The sequence below is a fragment of the Pteropus medius genome, unplaced genomic scaffold, assembly GCF_902729225.1.
Source record: "Pteropus medius unplaced genomic scaffold, Ma_sr-lr_union100, whole genome shotgun sequence".
Classification (NCBI taxonomy): domain Eukaryota; kingdom Metazoa; phylum Chordata; class Mammalia; order Chiroptera; family Pteropodidae; genus Pteropus; species Pteropus medius.
In genome coordinates this window covers 14,407,722-14,435,074 of record NW_024354499.1, presented here as the reverse complement: position 1 = coordinate 14,435,074, position 27,353 = coordinate 14,407,722, and the positions used below count along the sequence as shown (strand labels likewise).

Here is a 27,353-nt window from a genome sequence, read left to right as displayed (position 1 = left end):
TTAATAAATAAGTAAAAGTTCTGAACTAAGAGGATCTGGGATAATGTTTTCCTAGCGACAACTATGGAGGGGGTCTCCGAGGTCAGTGCTTGTGATCGGGGAGGGAGGGGCGCACACCCAAGGCAGGTCCACACCCAAGACCTGCGGGGCCCAGGACAAGAATCTAGATGCAAGCCCGTATAGCGACATATTTAAAAGTTATATAACAGAGCCTGATCCCGTTTGATCTCCAGAGCTAAGCAGGGTCAGGCCTGGTTAGTACTTGGATGGGAGACCACCTAGGAAAACCAGGTGCTGTAAGCGTAAAAAAAATAAAAAATAAGGGATGGTAAGTTGACAAGTCCTTGCAATCTGTGAGGTCAACTGAGGGTTGCCTTACCTAAAAAATAAAATAAAATAAAGTAAAAATAAAAAATAAGAGTTATAGCTTGAGCTAAGAAACTGTTACCTATGCTCCATTCTCCTACCTTCCCAATGATACAAAAAGGCTGGGTTCAAATTTAGAATTTCTAGACTTTTGACTTCTGGACCAGAATGTGCTGGCGGTGGCAGAGCTGCTCTTTTCTCCTCCATCCCAGTTCCATCCTTGTACCATGAGGTCTCAAGACCACACATGGGAACAGCCTCAGGCAAGACAACACAGCCTAGTGAGTGAGTGCACACCAGGGGGCTCAGCCCATGCCCAGGACAACCGACCTGAGAAAGAGACTACCTACCACAGGCCCAGAAGTCTCAGAACCCCATTCCCTGCCGCATAGGCCCCATGGGTGCTCTACCCTGTGGGCGAGACGGGGGCTGAGGGTGGCAGAGCGGGCCCTTTAAAGTGGGGGCACAATGCAGTGGCCCCTCCTGCTCACAGTGACACTTTGTACAGGGGAGGATTCGACTCACCAGACAGTGATGCACAGTTGGTGTGGTTTTGATTATGATGATGCCAGAGGCTAACCTTTATCCCAGACAATGAATACAACATTAGTTTCCACTTAATCCTCTCATCAAGCCTGAGTTCGGTATTGCTGTTATTCCCATTTCACATATGAGGAAACTAAGATTAGGGAGACTTTAATTTAAGCAAGGCCACACAGCTAGGATTTGAACGTTATACGGAGTCTCGTGGCCTAAAAATACTCAGAAGAAAATCATTTCCTGATCCTGAGCCAAAATGAACCATGGAAGTCATTACGTCCAACCCTCCCAATGTGGATTTGCTGGTGGGCAGTGCAGAGGAGGAATCCAGGGTCCTGCCAGCTGGGCGGTCCCTGATGTGCAGTGGGCACAGGCTCCCTGGAGTGTACAGGAAGCCACTGGGGCAGGGCAGGCAGCCAGGGCGGCCCAGCAGGCATGTGTGGCCCGCAGCTGGCCTCATGGCCCTCTGTGAGCAAGGCCCTGGGAGTCCTTCCCTAAAGCCGCTGCCTTTGATGCTTTCTCCAAATCCTGAGAGCAGAGCAGGACTGTGGTGGGATCTGCCGCTGTGCAACTTCATGTGGCTTCCAAGTGCCAGTGCGGGAGCTCACACCACTCCCGTGTGGGCGCGTAGGGGTGCCCGCAGCCGCCGGCACCCCGTCCCCTCCCCGCAGCTGTGGTGGCCAGGCAAGGCCTTGCTGGTCGGAAAGGAAGATCTTTCTTCTTTTAAAATTGATTTTTTAAAAACTTTTAAACTAAGGCATAAAATGTATATTGGTATGTACGCAAATCCTGTGTACAGCTCAATGAATTTTTAAAATGTACATATTATATAACCACTACCTTGAGCAAGACTTCTGCAGTTTACAATTGGTTTTAAAAACCAATTGTAAACTGCAGAAGTGACACATGAATACACTCTCCTTGTAAAGCGATAATGCACAAGTAAGCTGACCTCCCCTTTGACCTCCCTCCTAGCGTGCGCGCGCGCGCACACACACACACACACACACACCCCCATTACAAATTCCCAGGCCTTCAGGCAATGAAGCAGCCTGACCAAACAGGTTTGGGATCTTCCTCCTGAACATTCATTCTCTTATGCCCACCCCTACCCCCATCCAACTCCTGCAGCAGATAAGAGAGCCTGTAGGCTCCTACACACATGCACCAGGGACAGCACAGCTGCCTCACTGAGCATCCTCCTGGGACCTAGAGTACGGGGAGTCAGTTCTCCCTGTCCTCTCACCTTCAAGCGAGCTAACTTGGACCCCTCTAAAGTCTGGCTGCTGCAAACAAAGAGTTGCCTCCAGGCGCCTGGACTGCTGGGCCTGTACCAGGTGGAGGGGTGGGGTAGGGGGAGCAGTCTAAGCCAGAAACTGCCCAAACTGGTTACATTCCAGCAAGATTAGCGCAAGGCCCCGCCTGCTCCTGAGCCCACCCCTCCATCTTCCTGGACCATGAATAGGATTTTTTTAACTATTTCCCTCCTACTTGCTGTCCAGCTTCCCAGGCTGACAACAGTCCCTGCTGTTTGCACATTGCCCTCCCACTTGCCGGGCGGCTTGGGGGTGGGGTGGGGGAGGTATTGCAGATTAACACACACCCACCAGATAGTGGACTTGACAAAGGCTCCACTCCAGGCCCAGTCAGTCACTGCGAAGCAGGCACAGCCCAAGGGACTAGTTAGGGCTGAGTGTTCTCCCTACCAAGGGCCTGAAGAACTGGGAAACTACCTGCCCAGTCCAATCTGGACAACCAATCTGGATGGTCAGGCCTTGTGGTGACCAAGTTCAGGCCTCAAAGGAATCCCCAGCTCCGAAGAGAGGCCTGCAGGGACCAGGACTAAAGGGTTGAGATGGGGAGCTTTCGGGCAGGCCTGCTAGACCATGTTTAACTTTTTTCCTTCTTCTGGAAAAATTTAGTCTCTAAGGGAAATAGCAGGAAGCAGGTTACTCTGGCCACGACCAGAGGCTCCCAGGGAAAGCCAAAGCCCCACCAAAGCCCCTGGTAGGCATCACATCGATGCTGCTTTCTTACTTTCTTGTATGTAGGTGCGCGCACATGCACGCGCACACACACACACGGCTTGGAAAAGCAGCAGCAGGTCAGAGGGGTAGGAAAGGGAGAACCAGAGTATTAGGTGTGGAAATGTCCTTAAAAGTCCTAGACCAGTGGCTTCTCAGCTCCAGTTGCATGATAAAGGCCCAGCATCAGTATTTTAAAAATCTCCAGGTGAAAATAACTGCAGCTTTGTCCTAAAGCAGAGCCTCAAAGCAAAGACAATTCATATGAACCAGACTGGGATTTTGTTAAAATGCAGATTCTGGCTCAGAAGGTTGGGGCCAGGTAAAGCTTATCTGAGGACCACTTTGTGTACTAGGCACTGAGGCCGAGCACCGACATCAGGAGGCTGAATCCTCCCCATGCTCCAAGCAGTGGGCTGGCTTCAGTTTCAACCTTCTCTCAAGGCAGCCAGTTCCAGCGTTGCTCAGCTCTGTTGAGAGTCCTTCCTTCCTTACACGGAGGCGATTCCCATGACAATCTAAAGTTCCTCTTCTCTTGACCTGGAAGTTCTGGGCCCACATGAGAAAACCTTTCGGCTTATGCGCCTGCTTTCTCCGTGTGTCTGAGGCTTCTAGTCTATGCTAATGAGACCACTTTTCTTCTTTTATTTTGAGGCAACTTTTATTTTTTATTTAAAAATAATTTTTAATTTTTAAATTACAGCTAACGTGCAATATTATATTGTATGTTTCAGGTGTACAACATAGTGGTTAGATATTTATATAATTTACAAGGTGATGCACCTAGTAAGTCTAGTACCCACCTGACATCTTACAGTTATTATACTGACTACATTCCCTATGCTCTACTTGACAACCCCATGACTATTTTGTAATTATAATTTGTATTTCTTAATCCTTTCTCTTTTTCCACCCACCCCCTCTAACCTCCTCCCATCAGGCAACCAGCAAAATGTTCTCCGTATCTATGAGTTTATGTTTTTTTTTAATTCCATATATAAATGAAATCATATGGTATTTGTCTTTGTCTTATTTCACTTAGCATATCACCTTCTTAAGTCCATCCATGCTGTTGCAGATGGTGAGATTTCATTCTTCTTGATAGCTGACTAATATTCCATTATATATAAGTACCACTTCTTTATCAAATTGTCTATTGATGGACACTTAGATTGCTTCCATACCTTGGCTATTGTACATAATGCTGCAATGAACATAGGAATGCATAGAGTTTTGGGTTTCTTTGGATAAATACCCAGAAGTGGAATTAGGTTTTTTTGTGTTTTTTTTTTTTTTTGGTCTCTTGTTATAGCCTTTGTCTGGTATAAGAATTGCTACCTGCTTTTATTTCCCACTTCCATTTTCATGAAATATCTTTTTCTGTCTCTTTACTTTCAGTCTGTCTTTCAATTCGAAGTCAGTCTCTTACGGGCACCATATGTGAGGGTCTTGTTTTCTTATCCATTCTGCCGCCCTGTCTTTTGATTTAATCCACTTACTTTTAAGTAATTGTTGATAGATTATTTAGTTATTGCCATTTCATTATTCATGCTTTTGTTCTTTTTTTCTCTCTTCTTCAAGAAGTCCTTTTACATTTCTTGTAATAATGGTTTGATGGTGATGAACTCCTTTAGCTTTGTCTTGTCTGGGAAGCTCTTTATCTGTCCTTCGATTCTACTAAATGATAGCTTTGCTGGGTAGAGTAATCTTGGTTGTAGGTCCTTGCTTTTCATCACTCGAATATCTCATGCCAATCCCTGCTGGCCTACAAAGTCTCTGTTGAGAAATCAGCTAACAGGCTTATGGGAGCCCACTTGTAGGTGATGAACTGCTTCTTCTCTTGCTGCTTTTAAGATTCTCTCCTTGTCTTTAACCTTTCACATTTTAATCATGACGTGTCTTGGCATGGGCCTCTTTGGGTTCATCTTGTTTGGGACTCTGTGCTTTCTGGGCTTGTACATCTACTTCCTTCGCTAGGTTAGGGAAGTTTTCCATCATTATTTCTTCAAATAGGTTTTCGATTTCTTGCTCTCTCTTCTTCTTCTGGTACCCCTATGATGCAAATGTTGGGATGATTGATGTTGTTCCAAAGGCCCATGACTATTCTCACTTTTTTAGATCTTTTTTTTTTCTTGTTGCTGTTCTGATTGGGTGTTTTCTGTTCCTTATCTTCCAAATCTCTGATTCAATTCTCTGCTTCCTCTAATCTATTGTCGATTCCCTCTAATGTATTCTTTATTTCAGTTATTGCATTTTTTCATTTCTGACTGGTTGTTGTTTTCTATCTCCATTTTTATGTTTTTTATCTTTTTGTTGAAGTTCTCACTGAGATCACTGAGCATCCTATTAACCAGTGTTTTGAATTCTGCATCTAGTAGATTGCTTGTTTCCATTTTGTTTAGTTCTTTTTCTGGAGCTTTGTTGTATTCTTTCATTTGGGACATGTTTCCCTATCTCCCCATTTTGGCTGCCACTGTGTTTGTTTCTACATATTAAGTAGAGCTGCTATGTCTTCCTGTCTTAGTAGAGTGGCCTTATATAGTAGGCATCCTGTGGAGCTCAGTGGTACAATCTTCCTGGTCAACTTGGCCGGGTGTTCCAGGTGTGTCCCTGTGTGGGTTCTATGTTCTCTTATTGTAGCTGAGCCTTGGTTGCTGTTTGCATGTCAATGGAAAGGACTGACCCCCAGTCTGATTGGTTTTGAGGACTAGCCATGACTACAGTTGAGGAGCTATTGTGTAGGGGCTGACCCTACAGAGAAGGATTGGCTTTAGCTGGGCTCTGGTGCCTGCTCAGTCTGCCCTTTGGGTGTGTCATTTGTGGAGGTGGTTGGGTGGTGCTCTGTTGTGGTCTGAAGCTGGCCACTAGGGCGTGTTGGTTCTGGGGCTCTGTTGCAGGCTGAGGTCAGCTGCTGCCTGTGCTCTGCCTGGGACTACTTGGTATGAGCTACAAAGTGATCAACAGATGGTTGTCACTTGTGCTGGGCTTGTAGGTGCTTAAGATAGGCTAAGCTGTGAAATGAGGCTGGCTACCACTAGTGCCAGGCTTTGAGCTAGTGCCGGGGCATATCAAGGCTATATGCTGCTTGTCTGGGGTTTGTGAACCTTTGAAAGATTTTAGGAAAGTCCACAGCATGAGCCAAGACAGGCCATTTGTATGAAAAAGCCACTGGAAGTGGCTTGGTTGGGCCTGAAAGTTGGGTGGGATGGGCTCTCAGGGATTTACCAGGGCAGGGCAAATGGTGTTAGCTAGGTTGATGGAGACTCAGATATGGTACCCACTTATGAGTGCAGACTGTGTGGGGAAAGGGTTCAACAAAGGAACAATGGCTTCTGCCAGCACTTCTGTCTGGGAGAAAGCTGCCCCTCCAACCCTCACCCTAAAGCCAGACCAGTTATACCTCATATGTCCCTAGAGACTTTTGAGTTGCTGCCCCAGTGCTGGAGCTCAGAGCGAGTGAGTCTGTCCGCCAGTAAGTCCTTTAAGAGGGAACTTTTAAGAGAAAAGTCTGTGATTCCCACCACCCTCTGTCTCACTCAACCACAATCTCTGCTGGTTTTCATAGCCAGAAATTATGGGAACTTCTTTTCCTGGCACTGGAACCCTACCTAGACTGGGCAGCCTGATGTAGGGTTGGGACTCCTTGCTCCTTAGTGGGGACCTCTGCAGCTGAGATATCCCTCCTGATTTTTAACCATCCCATGTAGGTGTAGGATCAGCCTGTTCTGTGTCTCTGTCCCTCCTACCAGTCTCCACATGGCTTCTTCTTTATATCCTTACTTATAGGATTTCTGTTCAGGTAGACTCCAAGCGATTCCCAATGATGGTTCTGTGGTTTGGCGATAATTCTGATGTGGTTATAGGAGGTGAGCACAGCATTTACCTACTCTGCCATCTTTTAATGAGACCATCTATCTGATCCTCATTCTGTTTTCATAGTACTAATAACAGTTGCGGGGTGGGTGGGGGCGTGGTGCAGATTGGTAAGGCTATTGGGATAAGGGTGGGAACAGAGCTCCCAAATGGAAACAGAAACCAGAGTTCCAGCCCTGGGGCAGTTAACATAGAAGAACTTAAGGACAATTAAAAAGCAACTACCACAATTAATATGGTTTACCCAGGCAAAACTCATTAGTGTGGGTCAGGGTGCTAGAGGTGATCATTACTGGTCAAACCCTTTCTTTACAGATATACAAATTAATGTCAAACAGATCTGTAATGGAGATACAACCTCTGAGCCCCCAGACAAGGCAAGAGCACCGCTGACCTGCAATGGAGACACACAGGCCCTTGCTCAGCCCAGCTCAACTTCCTGGTGAAGTTCAGATGCAATAAACCTGTACTCCTTTGGAAAAGTTTTATAATTCAGAAGACTCCCTAAGTCATAGTGACATGCACCCCAAATCTGAATGAACTGTATTTCAAGGGAAGTGCTGCCAGGACAATCACTTCATAGTCACTGCTATAGAGGAAATCTGAGCAGGGCTTACATTTGCAGTGGCAGCAGGTCTACAAATCATAATTCCAAATGAAGTGATGTAAGAGCAACCTTAAATAAAGCACTCATTAGGGCTTCTGCTCCTCCACCTGCTCCAGGCTCACCTCACAGTAAGACGGGCCCAAGACGTCTAAAGGCTAACCTATCCCAAAGACTCAAGGGCTCCTGCTGTCACTCCCTGCTCCCTGCAAGGTCTCAGTGATCTCCCAGGAAAGAGGAAGGGGCCTGGCCAAGCTAGGACTAATCCTGACTGCATCCTTATTAGTTGTGTTACCTTGGTTTAAAGGTGCCCTTTCTGAGCCTCAGTTCCCATTTGTTAAAAAAGGTATTAGTATAACTCAGTTTGTAACACTGTGTTGAGGTTTAACTGAGTTAATGTTTACAAGCACAGGGCTTGGACTAGGTAAGCTCTTATAATAGTAATAAAAAGTAGGAACTTTTTTTTTAAGATAGGGAGATGGTCTAATGCCCCTCCATTCTTTGAGGCTACAAAGCGTATCATTTTTCTCTCGAGACACTGACCTTTCTCTGCCTTGAGGTCAATTCAGCTACTAGTCTTGATGCCCTGATAGACAGCACAAGGTCACATGTATGGGGTCATCTTTTTACTCATCTTTGATCCTCCTGCCGTGCTCAGTCCAGTGCTTGCAATCAGTAGGAACATGGTATTTATTGCACTGATTTTCCAGAATGAACCAGTCAACAAAGAAACATGGACACCATAACCAGGTGGGTCCAGTGGACCAGACCTTTCACCTACTGTAAGCAGGTTCTGTTTCTGTCCTTAGGAACAACAGTAAAATAAGAATTGCATTTCTGACCTAGTACCAAACACTTCATAAAAATTCCCACCAACACACTATTTTTAAAACTCAACACTAAATATATCTGCCACTTGTGATCTATCACAAACCTATGTAGTTTGAGGCCTTCTGATTCTTCTTCAGAAACACGGATCCTTAACATTTATATTCACTGAGACACAGGCTCAGAGTGTACTGTTCAATAGTCTTACTGCACTGTCCATACATCCTTCTTTGTTTTTACGGAAATGGGTCATAAGGTCAGGGACCACCTTCTTCCAGGTCATGACATGCTTCAGTTGGACAGTAACAGCCTCTTTGGGGGTAGTATAGGTCTAATTTTAGGCCTTCTGAGAAACCACTGTGCTGTTTTTCCCAGGCTTAATTTCCTATAGCAGGCAAGGATCAAGTTTTTAGGTTTTCTGAGGTTTTAAAATCAGAAAGTGCTTCTATTTCCTTGAACTGTCATCTATTCGGCCTAGAAGGTTCGGCCTACCTTTTTGGGCCCCTAGTAGGCTGGAACTAGCTCTGAGCAAAGCTTTCCCACCAGCTGGATGGGGCTGAGTCGGGGCTGGGGTAGGGTTCCTCAGGCAGGGGTGGGCCTGGTCGGAGGCCCAGGGTTCTAGGGGAGCTTGTATGGGTTGCCTGGGAACCACTGTTTATTCACATGACGCTTCTGGAACTCTTCTTCAGCAATGGGCTGCAAGAAACAGCAGCACCATTACACACACCACTCTTTCATGGCCTCTTTCTTCTCCCTCTTGGCTGTTCTGCTACAACCTCCCTGGAGCCAGGGACTACCCCAAATTCCCAGGAAAGAGCCGTGCTAGGCAGGAACCTCTTTTGAAGGGGTCACACTGAGGTCTGGATCAGGGTGTAACAGGAAGTGGACTCATTTTGTGTTGTCTGCCTGGAGAGCTGTCTGCATATTATAACAAGGGTGTAACTGCCTGCAATGGTGGATGGGAATTATCTGGAAGTCCCGTGACTACACAGAAGCCAGTCCCTGCAGCTGCCCATTCAGGCCCATGACTATGGCGTCAATAGAAGGGACACGCTGGAAATCAGAGGTGTAGGCTAACTTGGGGGTGGAAACCAACCCAGGGGCTTCCTCTTTCCTGGGAGATCACTCAATCTTGCAGTCCCTTCTGTTACACTACCTCCTTCCAGCCCTGGGTCACTCCCCTCGCCCTCCAACACTCAAGCACAGCCCCTCCGGCAGGAAAGCTTCTAGAGTTTCTCTTGACTGCAATCTGAACTAGAACGGGAAACTGTCAGTTCGTTTAAGGAGCAAGTAGGATGTAGCTTCTTATTGTGGCACTTTCTGAATCATGTCAGTCACAAGGAACAATGAAGAAGCAGAGACTTGAAGAGCGACCCTAGAGATGAAGGGCAAGCATGTAATACAAGGCTGTTGTCTGACCCAACCACTCCCCCGCCCCACTTGTTAGTTCCTATGTCCGGCTGGTCTCTTACGAGGTCCTAAGAGAAGTGAACAGCATGAGGCCAGGGCTGGAGACTTGGGTTTGGTTGGCTGTGCCGGACCAGTAGTGTGACCTTAGACAGGGCCCTCCCCTCACTGAGCACAGCTGCTAGAAAAAGCCTTAACTGAAACACACATGTATTAAGCACCCATTATTTACACTATATTTAGTGCACAGTTAAAGGCAGAGGTTTTCTCTTTCTTCCCTACAAGCCTTCTCCTTGTGTATGATGAGAATGAGTGCTAATTATCATTCTAGACAAAAATACTATCTGGATGTGGGTCATTAAGTGGGGGGCAATGACCTACCCACTTGTTACACTAACCTATTCTCGGTTATTCCAAAATATTATTCAGACAGCACGATCGATTGCTTAATTTTTCTTTCCACTACTAACTTGTAAAATTAGACCCAAACCCTCGAACAAACCACACAAACCTCCTAAATACAAAGTAGGACCTTGATGCTAACATCTGTTTCACTCCTGCACAGGGGCTGGTGGAGCTCTTGCCCCCTGCTGGTGGCCTCAGGCCACCGTCGCTTAGCCGCTGCTATTTAGACTCACGCTGTTAATGACTTCTTTACCACCTTTTTGCTGCTGGACTGAACAATAGGTACCCTCCAGAGACTCCAGTTTCTGCTTTCCCTTTCCTAAGTGCCTTAGAAAGGTCTCTCAAAGGTTATTTATCTGCGGCCCAGATGTGCCCAAGTCCCTGCATTCAGAGCTTCCTCTGGAGAGGACGGTACAACTTGGGGGCTTTTTAACACAAAAAACCCCACAAAATAGTGCACTACGAAGTTATGCAGGCTTATTAAAAATCTCACTTTTGAACTAGGCTATGTTTAAAAGCATTGAGTGCTTGTTTAAAAGGCCGAATTACCCATTCATATGTGCTGTAGGGGGAGAAGGCCAAGGAAGCTTTACGGCTTCCCTGTGTCACAGATGCCTGCCCAGGATGTACTGGAGCAAGCTGACATTGGTTTATCAGCTTCTCTTCTTAACTCAGTGTTCAGTGCTGCCATGTTGGTAGCTTGAAATTGGTCAGAGTGGGAGTATTTACACCATAAAAATGACAAACGCTACAAATCAGGGTGCCCTCCATCCCGGGAGCAGGTTGTTAAACCTCTACCAGAACATCACTGCTTGAAACCAACCCCCTTCTTTTCCATCATTAACTTAAAAGAAGCATTTATTGAGCATACAATCAGACACTGGAACCCAAAGACCAGTTGAATAAGCTCATAAAGCAGGAAAATAATGCTAATGACTCACAATAACATCAACAGTTAATTTATTCTATCTAGCACTGCCCTAAGTCTTTGCATATGCAAACTCACTTAATCCTCACAACATTGTGGGTAAAGAACTTTTATGATCTCCTTTTCACAGATGAGGAAACGGAGGAGTTTATGGGTTTTCTATTGTCCTGAAGAAAAGGCCCGGGTGACACTCACATGCAAAAAACCTCAGAGAAACGCTGCATCAGGGCTGAGATCCTAAAGCAAATGAGTTTATGGAGGCTTATGCCTGGAAAGGTTCTTGGAAGTGATAAAAGTTATATAACAGCTCTGAGGAAGGTTCCAGAGACCCCCAGGAAGGGCAGCTGGGTAGCAGTTCAGGCCAGCTTGAGAAAAGGGGTTTTTTACATACAACAGGCTTCTTCTTGTAATACCTGCTTCCCACCAGCCCCCGCCACCCCCAGCATACTTTGTCAAGCCAGGGAAAGCCCTTTCCACTTCTGGAGGAGATAAAATGAAGCACAGTATCCAATTATGAGAGAACAACACATCCTTAGATTCTCACAGCTGAACAACTGGGAAAAAAACCAACCCTTAAACCATCAAGAACCTGGGTGTCGCCAGAGCAAACACTCCCCCTGAAAGTCTGCTCACCCTCCCAAGGGTAGCTGCACAAGAAACGGGCCCACACCACCACGGGACAGCGAGGGCCAGTTTTTCCAAGTAGTCACAGTGGCGGCGGCAGCTGGTGTGCCTGCTGGGTTCCCAGTTGGAAATTCTGGAGGGAACTGCTTTCTGCCTTCAGCATCCCAAGCACAACACTGCAGTTAGTGAATAACAAAACTTAAATTTCTTAATGCTACTTCAGATACGTTGAAAATAGACATACCCTGCAAACGAAACATTAGGTTGGGCCTTGCCTTATTATATTTAGGAGAGACAGAAAACCAAATCCACTCCCCTTTTCCCTACTTCTTCCTGCTTCCCGCCCCCCGCCCCCCTCATTTTTCTTTCTGCCCAGAGAATGAGTCAAGTCAGTCAACAAGTATTTATGGAGCGCCCACAAGATTGCAGTCTGGGAGGAGATGGAGGTTGCTGGAAGAAGCCTAGGATAGTTCTCACTTGAGACAGTAAGAGGAAATATCAGTCCTTAGGCCAGGTCTAAACAGGGCAGTAAAGAACTAACTGCTGCCCCAGGGGAGGGTATTCTGGACCAATTGTAAACTTCGGCCTGCTAGGCCTCTGTTAATTTGAGGCCAAAGTGGGTGGAACTGCCATGAGCCATGATCATGTACAGTTTTGGGAAAATACGAGCAGGATGCAACAATCTTGATGGTTCTGGGGTGGGGACTGGTGGTTGGCTGAGATGCTCTTCTTCCCTCAACTCCCAAAGGGCCCCACAACAATCAAAATTAGTCAAACAAATGTTAGATGTTCACAATTTTTCCTCTGCAAATGTAAATATGTGTGAGCTGGAAGAGAGAGGCTATGAAAATCTAGGGCTGACAGAAACAGCCTTTTGGGGGCCTGACCCCCTGTAGTTTGGAAACTGGGTCAGATTCACTTGGTCCAGGGCCTTGCTGCACCCTGGGACAGCAGCATCAGCATCACCTGGGATTATGTTAGAAATGCAAAGTCTCAGGCCCTACCCCAGACCTACTGAAGCAGAATCTGCATTTCAGTCCAGTCCTTAGGTGACTCCTAAGTACATGCAAGTTTGAGATGCACCAGTCCAGATAACCGGGCAACAGTTTGTAATTAAAGCCTGCGGATACCCCAAAGTCACATTTGGGGAACACCTGTCCTCCATATTGCAGGGGGCCAGTTAGTAAGCTCCCTAGATTTTCTTTTCACAAAAAGCAAATATTAGTAAAGCTTAAAGATTTGTAAATATGACTCTTGATTTAAAAATAAGTCACCTGGAAGGATCCAGATCAAGTGTACATTTCTTTCATCAACATAGGAAGATACATTCTTGGAGCATAACAGAACTGAACGCAAATGGCCTCAAGGCACCTGGTCGTGAGTCTACATTACGTTCAACTAACAGTGCACCTTGGCCTAGATTCTCTTCTGTTTTCAATATCCAAGGACGTTTGAATACTTCTATGGTTACAATTAGGGTCACCACACCTGGGGAAGTCATTGCAAACCCCCACACATAAATATGGTGATTTTAATAACAACACATTTGGAGACTCGTATATAAGTCTTCAGATAGAGGGAGCCACTGAAGATGTTAATTTGCATGTTCACAAAGGAACAGAATCCAGCTGCGACATTAAAGCGTAATTCCACAGAATCACAGGACACACAACAACCTCACCATGGGCATGCTCTAAATTTAAAGACGATTTTCAAACCCTCGCAATTTTAGCTAAAATTTAAATTTAGCTGCTTAAGGAGACTGATTTTTTTTTTCTGTGAATCCTGAAATGGTGCAAATATATAAAGTCCATGTTTAAGTTTTGCAAGTTAAATACAAATATCCGAATAGATTTGATGCAAAGGTTCTCGAAATATTCACCTTGACACAGTAAAAAATGAAAAAAATTGTCTAATTGGAAGGGATTTCTTCTAATTTAAGCACTGGAATTTAAGGACTAGGTTCTAGCTTAGTTGTTGCTTTCTGGCCTCTTATACTTGTTTTCAGTGATTAAAGTAAAAATGTGAGAAGCTTATTAGCCTTTAAGAAGATAAATCTTCTGAAATAGGATATATAAGAGTGACTGTTGGTAGAGGAGACTATCCATAACAATGGTCATATTCCAATAGTACAGTGATATACTATAATGTACTACATATACTACACTATATGTGATGTGCTGTAATAGCAACAGGTAGTTTGTGAATTTGGACATCTTTGGAGAAACAAGGTCCTGGGAAGCTTTGTTCACTTTATCAGTTTTTTTCCAGGAATAAGGAGTCTGTTGAACTGCTCACAGCATGCGTACTTGCTCAAACATTTGCAGAAAGAACGGAGGAGCCTCCTGTAGGGATGCAAACCCAGAGAGGCAAGCAAGCAGAACTTGGTACTAGTATAATCAATTGTTTTAGTTATGAAGGAAACAGCACTCAAATCCTCCAACTCAAATGGCATGCACCTCACCGAGAGCACCAGCATTCACGCCTTATAGAGAATCGTGGGTAGCCAGGACCTATGATGACAACAGCCATAGGGCAATGTTCTAGTCCAACAAGTGACCAAGAGGGAAAGAAGGTTGTTAGTCACCTCAATCTTCCAAGCTGACGTTGGGTGGTCTCTTCTTGGGGTCACAAGTATTGGAGAACTGAATAGCATGATTTCACAAGATAAAAAAATCCTTGAGTCAAATGCTTGGAAGCCCTTAGGATTCCCATTCTGCGGAGTCCTCAGCTCATCTGTTATTAATAAATGCCAGTGGCAATATCTGTGAATACACTTGTCAAAAGGGCTACTTCCTGCTACTTTCTCTCCTCTTCCTCCTGCTGCCCTCTCCTGGCAATGGCCAGATGTGAAAACCAGGAGACCGGGGTTGAGGACCCGGCAGGGGCCAATCTGTCACTTCAATAAGCCTCAGCTCATTGTCTATTAAATAGGAGTGATTATACCAGCTTCACTTAATTCTTAAAACTATTTTGGGGATCAAATGATATAACAGATATGAGTCCTTAGGTATGTCAGTCAGCCAGTAACCCAAGTGTACATGATATAATCTGGGACATCTGTGGATGAGGCTGTGTGTGTTGGGGGTGAGCTGCCTTCTTCACTGCCATAAAAGGCATGTGACACTCTTCATAGTACTTCTCCCTGCCAGGCCCCCAAACAAGCTTGCCTTTAAATTTTAACACATTTAGAAATGGTTAAGCAATTAAATCCATTTTGACCTAATTGAGTTTTCCTCTGAGGGCAGCTTAAGGTTCCTCTAAGCCTGTGAGACTTATGAGTAACTAGAAGCTGAAACTCCGCCGTATTCCCTTGTGTTGAGATGTCCATTACCAATTTTTTTCCGATGCATGATTTAAGCTCCCTGGATGGCTTTATTACACCTGGAGGCCAGAACCAAGCCGGCCGCTACCACTAGCTGCGGCAATAAATAACACCATTGTATCAAATCAGCAGCTGGATGGTCCTGTCCTAAGCCACTGGTCAGAAGGAACCCGACTGCCACTCAGCTGGAGGACTTTGTGTGGGAAGGCCAGCTGGCCAGTCACTCGACGAAAGCAAAGCCAGCACTGCACTGCCCACGAGGGCCATGGCTGCCCTCCAACAGCTTCTACCTGACAAACACCTTCAGTGTAGAGCCATAGGTTCATTTAGGCCTGGTCTTGCAGCTCGAAAATTCCCCATTGTGGTTCCTAGTGCTCTACAGCAATTGATCTCCATTTACTAAACTCTCAGCTCACCTGACCCTTCAGCAGCACCTGACTCAGGTGATTCCTCCCTTCATGTGCTGGTTTCCTTGGCTTCAGGGACTCTAGACCCTCCGGGTCTCCTCCTATCGCTCTGGCTGCTGCTTCTCAGTCTCTTTGACCAGTTCCAGCTCTTCTCGCCAGCCAGCGTGTGACGTGTGAAAGCCACAGTGCCCAGGGCTCATCCCCTGGGGTTTGCTCCAGGCTCCTCCTGGGTTTCAGTACCACCTAAATGATGGTGACTCTAAAGTCGTTCTCTCTAGCCCAGACCTCTTTCCTGAAACGTAGACTCAATTACCACAGTGCTCATATCCCCACTGGATGCCCCAAAAGCAGCTCAAAGGCATCATGTCCTAAACGGAGCTCCTGGTTATTCCCTCCCCAACTGTGCTTCTCCCTAGTCTCTCTCATTTCAGTTCATGTCACTTCCATCTTGCCTGCTCAGGAGACATTCCTGTTCCTGACTCTTTTCTTCCTCTAGCACCCCATCAGCAGATCCTGCCACTTCCCCGTCAACACAGTTCCAGAATCTGACAACTTTTCCCACCCTCATTTCTACTGCCGCATCGAAACCACCCTGACCCCCTAACTTGTCTCCAATTCTCTACCCTTGCCCCGCTTCAGTCCATTTTTATCACAGCAGCCACAAATCAGATCATGTCACCTCTTTGCTCAAACCCTTCAATGCCCTCATCTCACTTGGAGTAGGGAGACCTGAGCCACGCTCTGCAAGGCCTCTGTGACTGGCTTCCTCATCACACGTGCTTCAATGCTTCCCCCACTGACCCTGTCCACTCTGCTCTAGCCACACTGGTTCCCTCGCTCCTTTGAACAAGCTAGACAGGATCCTGCCTAAAGACCTTTGCACTTGCTGTTCCCTCTGCCTAGAATGCTCTTCCCTCATGAGTCTAGACAGCTGGCTCCCTTTGGCTTATACTGAAAAGTCACCTCCCAGTGAGGCCAAGAATAAATATTTGTTAAACGAATGAATGAACAAATGAACTGGCAGCTTTACTCTGAGCCCTCAGTGGTCGGCCTGGTTCCACAGTTTGCTGGCCCATTAGTTCTTTCCCTGTGGATGGATCCTGAACCCTCTGCCACCACATCTCACACCTCCAGGGGGTGCTGTTCACAGTGTGGTCCATGATTAAAAGGGGTCTATCCCTGGAGGCTGACTCTGGTGGCCTGTATGCTTCCTGTGAACAGGGAGTATATGTATCTTGTGTGTCATAATACATGTATTTGGCTCCTCGTGCGGCTCAGAGCACATAGAGTGGGTGGCTCAGTATTTATCAACCGAATGAATGAGTGAAGCAAACATGGCCTCATCTTTCACACTGAACAAGAATCCTACCTTCTCAGACCCCTAGACCTGTGCCTTAGGCCTGCCTCTTTGGCTGGGGAGCACTACTCTCCCCACCTCACATCCCAGCCCTTCCCCAGGTCTCAGTCACCCCCTTCCTTGCTGAGCTTCCAGTACCTCTTGTGCTATTCAGACACAGACAATGGTTTCACAGGAAAAATGGTTTATTTCTCCATTCACTTTCAAACAACTGGATCCCTCCGTGAATAATGTGTAAACACAGCTTCACATGTAGAGTCACCAGGCATGTCCCCAGTGCCTTTCTCCTCACACCTGGTACAGAGGTGGGCACTATGTCACATAATGCTTCCTCATGAGTAAGGCACAACATGGCCCTTTAGGAACTCAAGACAAAGTGCAAAGCCCTATCGGAGTTATTGAAAAGCCTCCATTCAGCTTCACCATTCCTGGCGATAAGTTACAATAGCCAAATCTTCTGTACTGCCTCTGGGTGATAGCTGTAGACACCACCGTGATCCTTTTCACCAAACACAAAGAAACAGCAAGGGGATCTCAAGGAGTAGCTATAACATGTTATAGAATTAGTTCTTCTGAAAGAGCATGCAAACTGTGAAAATAAACTGAGGGTGGAAAAACTGGAGCTGAATGCCTATCAATTTTGCACGTGTTAACCAAGACACATGAAATTCAATCAGACGCCAATTGAAGTTACTTATTGTTGAATGACTACTGTGCACTGATACTTTGTGTTGAGGCCTCTAAGACTTGTGGGAGGCTCCACCTCGAGAAGTCAGTAATCTAAATGGGGAAAGGGAAGAAAAACATGCCCTTTCACGCAAGTTTTTAAAAATGCAGCAGCATACCAGGAAGGTCTGAGGCAAAATAGCTGCATCTAACCAAAGGGAAACAAAGAAAGAGGGAAGATAGAAATGTTGTGGGAGATTTCTTGAAGGAGACAGAAACTAGAGATTTGCAGAGAAGAAATGGAAGGAAGCAACACATCCTGCATGGAAGGGAAGCCTGAGCAGAGGGGTGCTGCAAGCAGGAGGCTCAAGGGAGAACGTCTTCAAGAGGTATAAGCCTGGGGCAATGGGCTGGCCTCCCGCTTGCCCTCTGCACACCATCACTTCAAACTGCAATTCCAAGCTCCATTCAAGGAGGAGGATGGCTGGAGACAAACCTCAGTGACTGTTCCCTAGAGGAAAAGCAGACACAGAACAGAGTGTGTCTCTGAGGCCAAGAGAGATGGTGGTTGTTTTCATATTGTTTTAATGGCCTTGGCCAGGCTTGGATGAAGAAGTTAATCTGACAAAACCTCAAGGCATGGTAGGACCATTCTTTCCGTTCTTTGAGGCATCTCACATAAGAAGAAGGGAAAGAAATTCTTAAGTGCCACATGTTCACAAAAGGACAAGTGCAGGTTTGGCCGGATGCTGGTGTTTTACCAGGCTGGTTCTTTCTCTGACATGGGTTGTGCTGGCAGGTGGCAGCCCAGGGCTGGCAGGAATGCCCTGGGGAAGTCAGCTGCCACAAGGTTTCCAGCCTCATGGCACCCATGGAAGAATTATGGAATCATAAATGTCGGGGATGAAAAACACCTGCGGGATGGCATCTAAGTCTCCCTTCCCCTAGGGTCCCATAGGTGAATGTCTGGTTTGATTTGAAGTGATCCAGATAGTGGAAAAAGTTCTCATCAGCTTGTTAAAGGTAGATGTTTTTAGAGTCTAGGTAATTAAAAAACTTTCCTTGCCAAGAAAAAAAAAAGGGCAAAAAGAAACCTGAAAGTACAGAGAAATAGAAACAAGATATACTTGGACCCATGCAGTTGTCCAGGTCCTAAAACACAGAGAGATCAGTTAAAACACTAAATATAAACAGTGGCCGCATATATATTTTTAAGTTTCTAATGGAGCCAATAAAATAAAATATATACCTGGGGCCTGAATTATCTCATAAGAACAAGGACTGCTAAAAAATGCATCCAGTATTGAAGAAAGGGAAGAGCGCCCCCCCTACTGCTCCCCTTCCTCGAGGCAGGATCTGTGGGTCAACTGACAAACTTCTGTTGAGTGCTACCATGTAGAAGGCACTGAGGACAGGGCACTCTCAGAGGCAAGTGAGAAACCCCTAGTGTTCCAACTTCTGTTCTCACATTGAAAAAGAAAGACCAAAAAAAAAAAAAAAAAAAAAAAAGCTGAGCTCCAAAAGACGTGCTGTGTAAGAATGTTGAAAAGGAAGACAAACCCCTTAAAAGGGTGACCTTGGGCGTGCCCTTCCCAATTGAGTTAAATGTCACTGCTCTGAGAACTTGTACTTTCTGATTTCCTGATTTTGCAGAATCCAAAGCTAGCATAACGAATTAAAACCCTCCAGCTTCCTTCCTTTCTCCATTTCCTTAAAAACAAAAACAAAAGCCACAGATTTAATATTTCCATTAAAATACAACTTAACAAAAAGCATCACACACTTTCACTGTTACCATGGCTAAGAAAAAATACTTTTTAATTTTTGCAGAAAGATTACTTTTTCAAATTTCAGTGGGACACTAAATTCTGCCTGTGCATACTTTAGTCCAAAAGTATATGCACTATTTTAAGCAACTTATGGTTTTAATCGTCAATGTGTGCTTCTCAGTTATCTCTCTCGCTTGTAACACATTAACCGTTAGACTTAAGGAGAGAAGTTCCCACATCAGCCCTTTTACTCCCAACCACACCTTCTGGGATAAGAGCCTGAGGTCTAAGGCAGCCCTCAGACTTCCTCTCCTGTATATTCACAGTAGCCCCGGGAGGGAGGGAGGAAGGAGAAAGGCAAAGTTCTCAGAGCATCACTGGCCACAAGTGGTTTCTGAGCACTTGAACGAACACACGTAAAACACACACCAAAAATTTAGTTCGGAAAAAGAAGAAGAAGCACTTCAGAAACAATTTTTATATTTATTATATGTGGAAATGATCATATTGATAAATTGGCTTAAATAAAGTACATCATTAAAATTAATTTACTTGTTTCCTTTTAATTTTGTTAAATGTGGCTGGCTGCTAGATAACTTAAAATTATGGCTTCCATTATATTTGTATTGGACAGTGTTGCTGTAGAGGAATCAATTCAAAGTCACCTAGCAGGCTGGCAGCGGACCTGGGCTAAATCCACTGCTCCTACTGTGTTTGGAGGGCACAGAGTTTCCCAAGGCATAAGGATGAGAAATGGTCTGCACTCCACCCAGGAAGGAGGCGAAGGGTGCCCCCTGCCCAGTTGTGTCCATGGTAGAGCAGGGCTCTAACCCTCACAGCAGCACAGGGAAAAGTGTACAAGGAGCCCAGGGTGGCTAGGAGGTGGCCTGCTTGGAGGGGAGCCTGCACAGGGTTGCACCTCAGCCTGCATTGAGGTGGCAGAGGGACCTCAGCCTGGCAGCTGTGTCCTACAAAAAAAAGGATAAATACATACACCACCTCCAAAATAGGTAACTTCTAAGACCCAATTCCTGTCCTTTTCTTCTATCCCTTTTCTACACAGGAGCTGGAGAACTGTTTTAAAATTTGTCATAAATCCTCCAATCAATTCCTCTGCACTTAGAATAAAATCCAACCTGTACAGTTTGATCTGGCTTCTGCACTCCTTTCTGATTCCATCTCCTATGCTGCCCCCAGCCCATGGCCTTTTAACTGTTCCCTGTGCCAGGGACACCCTCACCCTGAGTCTCCTCACCACTAGTTCCTTGTCACTCCATCTCAACTTTTGCCTCAGCAGCCTCCTTGTCCCCCAATCTAAAGTAGCTCCTCAAATACTACCATGCCGACCTGTTTTAGTTGTCTGCACAGCACATCGTGACTGTGCTGTTTTATTTGTTTGCTCCCTGTCTCCCCCAGTAGAGAGTGATGTCCCTGGGGGCGGAGAGCTAGTCTGTCTGGTTTTCTGCCCAGACTTCGGCTCCTAAAACAGTGACTAGCTCACAGAAGGCAACCCATAAACTAGTACTGATTGAAGAATGAGTGCAGGGAGCCCGAGGAGTGGCCCCAGGCCGTGCATGTTGACGGAGTTCCTACCACAGGTGCAATGTACTTGGTGAGATGCTGTATTTCGGAGGCAAGTGCCTAGGGAGGGCTGAGATTTAAACTTGGATCTGGCCCCTAGGCAGTGCTCCTCTCTCCATTATCACTGTGTCTAGCTTTTACTTTATTTTTTGCTCCAGCCCTTCCCCTAAAATCTGGAAGACACGCCCCAGCGAAAGATCCTCTGGCCTCCTCCCTCTGCACCGCTCCCACGGCCTGACTTCGCGGCTCCGCCCCTTCCCCCAAACCCCTCCCAGGACACGAAGGGGAGGACAGGAGTCTTTTCTTTCCCATCCGCTGATGGACTCTAAGTGAACAGGGTCCTACAAGTGAGTCTCCAGCCTCCTCGCCGCTGCCACCGCGCAGACTGTTTCAGGTACCCAGCAGGGCCTAAAAATCGTTTGCTGCTTGAACAAACGACTGATTCGGGAAGGAGAGCCTTTCCTCACGTTGACCCCAAAGGTGTACCGGCTGGAAGAAGCTCTCATCTGGAATGCCACCACCTTCCCTGCCCGGCCTTCCCGCATCATCTTCCTTTCATTCTGTTTTCCGTCAGTCAGTCAGGCCTAGATTGTTTATACTTTCCATCACTCGGCATCACTCCTTTCATGAAACTGTGTCTTCCGTTTGTGAAAAACCTGGGAGCCTATGCCCGCCCCCCACCACCCCCGCCAAGGCTCCTGCTCTTGCTCGCCCCTCCCCCACCACGCTCAGAGAGCCCCTATGGAGGCCCCTTGTTTGGGCAGCCCCTGCCACAGCACCTCTCTCCCCCATTCTCCTTAGCTTCGGGCTTTCTCCCCCTGGATTGTTGACACAGCTGCAGAATAACCCTCCCCAAGCCCAGGGTTAATATATGTGTATTTCCAGCTCCTCACAACTTGGGGCAATGGGAATGCTACCCCAACTCAATCTCCTGTCAACAGTCCCTATGCTGATAATGGCACTTTCTGGGGATTGGAAACTCATGTTGAACCGCTTACAGTAAATGATCTTGTGGCCACCTCCGCAGGCTGCACCGAGCCCTGCAGCCCAAGACAGGAGCAGCTGTTCATGGTATGTTAAGCGCCACAAAGCGAGCACTGAAAAGTGGCCGGTCACATGCAGACCTCCAGGTGACTGGGTTCCAACCAGGGACAATCACAATGGACATCCTTGATTTGAGTATCCTAGAATCCAAGGCTTGATCAAATATTGTGGCAAGTTGTAGGAAATTAAAATAAAAAAATCCCCTTTAGACAAATCGTCCAGTTTTAACAAATATCTTACAACTGAAGACCCTGAAAGTATTTTTGGCCTCTCCAATGCTAAAATGTACCCTAAATGATTAATCACCTCCTTGACTACAGTAGAGGTCAGATAGGAAAATCAAACCAGACCTCCAGAAAGCACCACATATTAGCCTAGGATGGTAACAGCAGTATCTGGACTAATGTGGATTCTGTGGGATCAGGGTACCTGTACTCACCAAGGAACTCAAGGCAGTTAGTGACCTGTCTGGATACAATGTAGGCTGAAGCTGGTGCTCTGACACTCCCATGGTGGTCAGCAGGTTTAGGGAACAAAGCATTTGGAAATCTCAGTCAGTGCAAATGTCCCCTGAGGTCAAGTCAGTCCTTCCTTGTCTGTCCTCCTCAGTCTGCAATTCCTGGAAAGCCAAGGCACTTTTAGGCTTCTGTCTCTAAAGAAGGAATTATTTTTGTATTCTGACTTTCTTCAAGGAACTCAGACTGAGGCTCTTGTTACCTCTGTGTTCTCACTCCCCCAAGATGCACATTGTCAGAATGATAAATACATACAACACCCTTCCCTCTGGCCTCCATAGACCTTAGTACTGCAGGAACCCAGGGTCACTTTCTTTTTCTACTAATGGAATGAAAAATATTCCAAGAGATTACCTGACTTTTCTCATGGGGTGGCCCCTGCCAGAAACCTGACAAGCCCAACACCTGCCTGTCAGCTTTCCCTTGAAGCACTCACTCTTACCTCTGGGCTCCAGAAACACATCGGCAGGTTTACACTATCCCACCCAGAGACCTCCAACCACACACCTAGAAGTGGAGCCCCCAGGGTCTGACTCAGGCCAGGGCCCCTCTGCAGGAAAACCTGAGGATGACAGATCTGACTCTGTCTGTGATGTCTTCACGGGGTCCAGGACAACCACGAGGACCCAAGTCAGCCCAGAGCAAAGGATGGAGTGCGGAAAAAAAATCTAATTGTGTGCAGAGAGTGCCACAGGGACTAAAATTCTTGCTGATACAGACAGGGTCCAAGCTGAGAAATCACTTCAGGGGTGCTGAAGCCATTGTGGCCGACCTGTGAGGTTGCTGTATGGCCAAGTTTTTATCATCGCCCAAAAGGTACATGGTTTACCCTCACCCTCCGGCAGCTAGTGCATTGGTTAGTGGAGAGCCTCACTGTTCCAACACTCCGGACACATCTTCTCACTGAGATTCACAACGGTTTTGGGTTGAAGATAGAGCAGCACTATACAGATGAGGAAATGTGCCCATGGCCACACCACAGTGACTCCCAGTCCAGGGAGTCACTCCACCCCTTAGGAACCACACTCTCGGGCACCTTGGGAGGGGGATGATAAACCAATCCTGCCACACATGGTTGATTTCTGTATTATAGAATAAGGAAAGGGCTTGGGGCAGAGTGCGGGAGGACAGACAGCATCTATAATTAAATTAAACATAATATCCAAGTGCTTTGGATTAATATTGGTGTGTTATTTCTATTTAGTATGGTCTCGGACCTAAACCGAGGGAAACTGAAAACAACTTTGACAGCCATTTCTTTGCTTTCTTTCTCCACCCAAGAGGCACCAGTGGTTAACAGTATGGTGGAAACAAGTGGGTCAAAGGTCAGCCCTTCCGCCTGTGCTGGTTTCCATGGAGATGGGGCCTATTCATCCAGCACACAGAGCCTCTTCACAGCCACTTACACACAATTGAGCTATTACTGAGAGCCCAGGAGAGCTGTGTCTGGAGCACAGTGCACTAGACAGGGCAGAGTTTAATGGAGCTGATTAAATGGTAGTGGGGGAATTATCCCAGAGCAGGATTTGGGAATGCCCTTCGGAAACGAGTTAAATCCCCAGGTCTCATCACATTCCCAACACTCCCCCCTTGTACTAGGATAATGCCAGTGTCGACACGCTCTTGGCTCACCTCACCTTCCTTCCCAAGAGTCCAAAGTTGAGAGAACAAACCTTTGTTCTGAGATTCCTGGACCTCTGGCATCTTCATCATTTGCTCAGCACTGTTGTATTTTTTGTGATTAGAAAGATCTCAACCAAAGACACAGAATGGAAATGTAAGTAGGCGATCCACTTTGGGCATAAAATAAATTCCAGTGGATGGAGAATATGGTTCAAAACCAAGAGCCTTTGAGGTGAGAAATTCTTTGACATTTGTCTGGGAATTCTTGAAATCCCTTTTTCTGAAAGAATGGGCGCATTCCTTAAAAACAACATTGCTAACCTTTAATTTACCAGACAGATTTTACTAAAATTCTCAGGCTTTAAAATCAGAGTGGAACAATAGAGTTGAACGGTAAAATTACTAAAAAAGTAAAAAGCCTTGTGAAAACTTTATACTCTCACACAAAAACATTAAGTGAATGTTTTATACATAACCACCCCAAACTGGAAACAATCCAAACGTCTTTCAACAGGTGAATGGATCAGCAAACACTGGCTAACGCACTCAGTAGAACACCATTGGGTAATGGAAAGGGAGTACCGATCCACGAAGCAACATGATCCACGAAGCAACATGGATAAATCTCAAACGCATTTTACTAAGTGAACGAAGCCAGATTCAAAAGTTTACATACTGTGTGAATTAACTTGCACATAATTCTAGAAAAGGCAAAACTATAGAAACAGAGAGGAGATCAGTGGTTGTCAGGGTCTGAGACTGACTATAGGGGATGGTTGACTACAAGGAGAACTGGGGGGAGGGAAACAGACTTATTCTATATCATGACTGTGGTGGTTTGATTTGTCAAAACCATGGAACTCTGCTCCACGAAGAATGAATTTTACAGTATGTCAAAAAAAAAAATTCTCTGAATTTAGAGAACAAGCAAGTCAATCATGTGCTGACTCTTCAGGCCAGGATAAAACAATAAAGAACCCACTTTGTTCTCCTAAATTATACCTGCCAAGTTCTAAGTGCAGCCCACTCCTTTCAATCCCTGTCAAGGTGATCGCTAACCAAGTTAAGGGAAAGATGAGTATTCCAAGGATTGAAGTATTGGATGGATAATGATAACTACCCTGATGACAACCAGGATGGGTGAAGAACATCAATATTTATATCTTTTGAGGCCTTGCTCTCTCTGAGTATGCTATGGGAAGAAAAAATGTGATGGAGGGAACATTCCTTAATGAGTAAGGGAGAAAATAGTGGAAAGAAGGATGAAAAGATGACAGTTGTGATCTCAAGTGGGTTAAATAAATGCCCATATGCTGAAGAGGGGTGAGCAAATTCAAGGTCTTCATGAATAGGGTCAATGTGACCTCACAGAGGTCATCTGGACTCGAAGGATGAGACAAATAGATGTTTACCAATATCCTTGGACTGTCAGCTTCACCAGGACATTCACATCACTACTGTGGCCCCAGTGTCCAGAACAATATGGGGTCCACAGGAGGTGCATAATCAGTGTTTGCTCATTAATGAATAAGTCTGAGGGTAGAAGCTCAGAGGAGAATATTTGATTAAACAGAAATGGAGAAGAAATACATGAAGGATTTACACAGATCATGTGGTCAAACTGAGAATTATGAACTGTTCTTTGAGAGGTTTAAGCCAATTACAAAACCAAAAACACATAAAGCAAAAAACAAAAACACAAAACACCCCACAAAATAAAACCTCAAAGCGAAAGACACAGAGACCAGAGCGAATGGCACAGGAGTCTTAACTCTCCAGCCCTGAGCTGCTCAGCCTGAACCTGTAGACCACGTTGGCTGCTGATCTGGGAGGCTCCCTGGTCAGACCCGGAGAGAACTCAATGAAGATGCCAGAGAATCTCAAAAGGGCAATAACTATAGATAATAGCTAACATTTCTATTATCTTACCAAGTCCAGGCACCATTTAAGTACTTTACTAACATTAACACACCGTGGCTATCTAAGGTGGGGGCATTTTACAGAGAGAAGCTATCAGACTAGCCCAGAGTAGGACCTGAACCTACTCTGACCCTGGGGTCTGTGTGCATAACCCTTACACTGTTTTAAAAAAAATGGGATCAACCCATAAAGACCAAGGTTAACAGAGATGATAAAGTCCTACACCGATAGACATCCCACCACTAAGGATGGGAATGGGCGTGGAAGGGGGGATTTGGCCAAACTGACAGCTACACAAGTGACAATAACTTTGGGAAGTCAATTCTGCCCCGTAGGTGCCTGAAAAAGGAAGCTACTTCAAGGGCTGACATCCTCCACGGCACCTAAAGAATGCTGTTCTGGTCCAGAGTAGACAACACAAGAAGGCTGTCTTCTGAAAAGTGAAAGGCATTCACGTGGACAAGGAGGAATTCAATTTGCTCTGCTGCCCCCATCACTGCAGGTGTCCAGGCAGAGGCCAGACAACAAATCGTTGGACCAGAAAGCCCTGTGATTTCAGCCAACGATGAATTATTCTCAGATGTGAAGTGGTCCTCAGGTCTCAGAGAGCAATTTGGGACTGGAAGAGCACAGGTCCAACTCAAAGGAGAAACAAAACAAGGCTGCTGGGAGGAAGCGTCCAACAACTGCGAAGAGATTCTGAACAGGACGGCACCCTGCAGCCCAGGGCACCCTAACAGGCCCAATTTCCCACTGCGGGTGACTATCCAAGCAAGCAGCCGGAGTTGCTCCTTTTGGTCAGCTTTAGCAAGCTCATCCATCAGCAAGGTTCCTGCAGATGACTCAAAGGATTTTCAAGTACCCTATAGCGTTTCTGGGAACATTTACATGTTCTTACCTCTAAATAGAGCATAAATCCTGAAGGAAGATTTTAAAAGTCAGGGATCTATCCAAGCTTAGACTAAGTTGTGGAAAGCTTACGACAAAAGGAACAAACTTAGTTCCTTTGCGACAAACTAACAGCAATTAAAAGGAGATAGCCACCCATCCCTCAGGCTTTTCCTCTAGCAACACAATTAAGTTGACGTGTAAGTATACATGCAAGACCCAGGACCCAAGAGAAACTTGACTTTAAGCTCTTTTTTTAAATGACTTGTACTCCTACTGATTCTGCCCCACAGAAAAGACAGTGCGCTGTAGGGATGCAGGAGAAATGGGTACCAGCTGGTTCAGCCGACTGCAAGGAAATGTGGCAGTATGACAAATGGCTTGAGTGTCCCTTGCACTCAATGAGCCCACGTCTGGGAATCTACTAGAGGGTAATAATTCTAAATTCAGAAGAGGCTTTATATATGAAAGACATGCTTTGCACCATTGTTCATAGAGTAAAATATCAGAAGCGCACCAGTTTCTAAAAATAGGGAAACAGTTGAGTGTGTCAACTGCAGACAACATTATGAAAAAATATTACGTGAAAAAGCAAGACACCAAATTATACCTCAGGATGAAGAAGCTGTCTGAAAAGAGAAACAAGTACATAACTTACA

The 27,353-nt window shown here is 45.8% G+C and overlaps 1 protein-coding gene and 1 long non-coding RNA gene across 2 annotated transcripts in view; both read right to left on the bottom strand.

The window, feature by feature from the left end:
* TCF7L1 (transcription factor 7 like 1) overlaps positions 1 to 27,353 on the bottom strand; it is a 143,576-nt gene that overhangs the window by 40,586 nt on the left and 75,637 nt on the right. The gene's annotated exons all lie outside the window — the stretch shown is intronic.
* LOC120594604 (uncharacterized) lies at positions 21,526 to 26,438 on the bottom strand. Its single transcript, XR_005650643.1, has 3 exons — positions 26,427 to 26,438; positions 22,837 to 22,840; positions 21,526 to 22,478 (listed from the first exon to the last, which is right to left on the bottom strand). It is a non-coding gene; the product is annotated as an uncharacterized LOC120594604 (long non-coding RNA).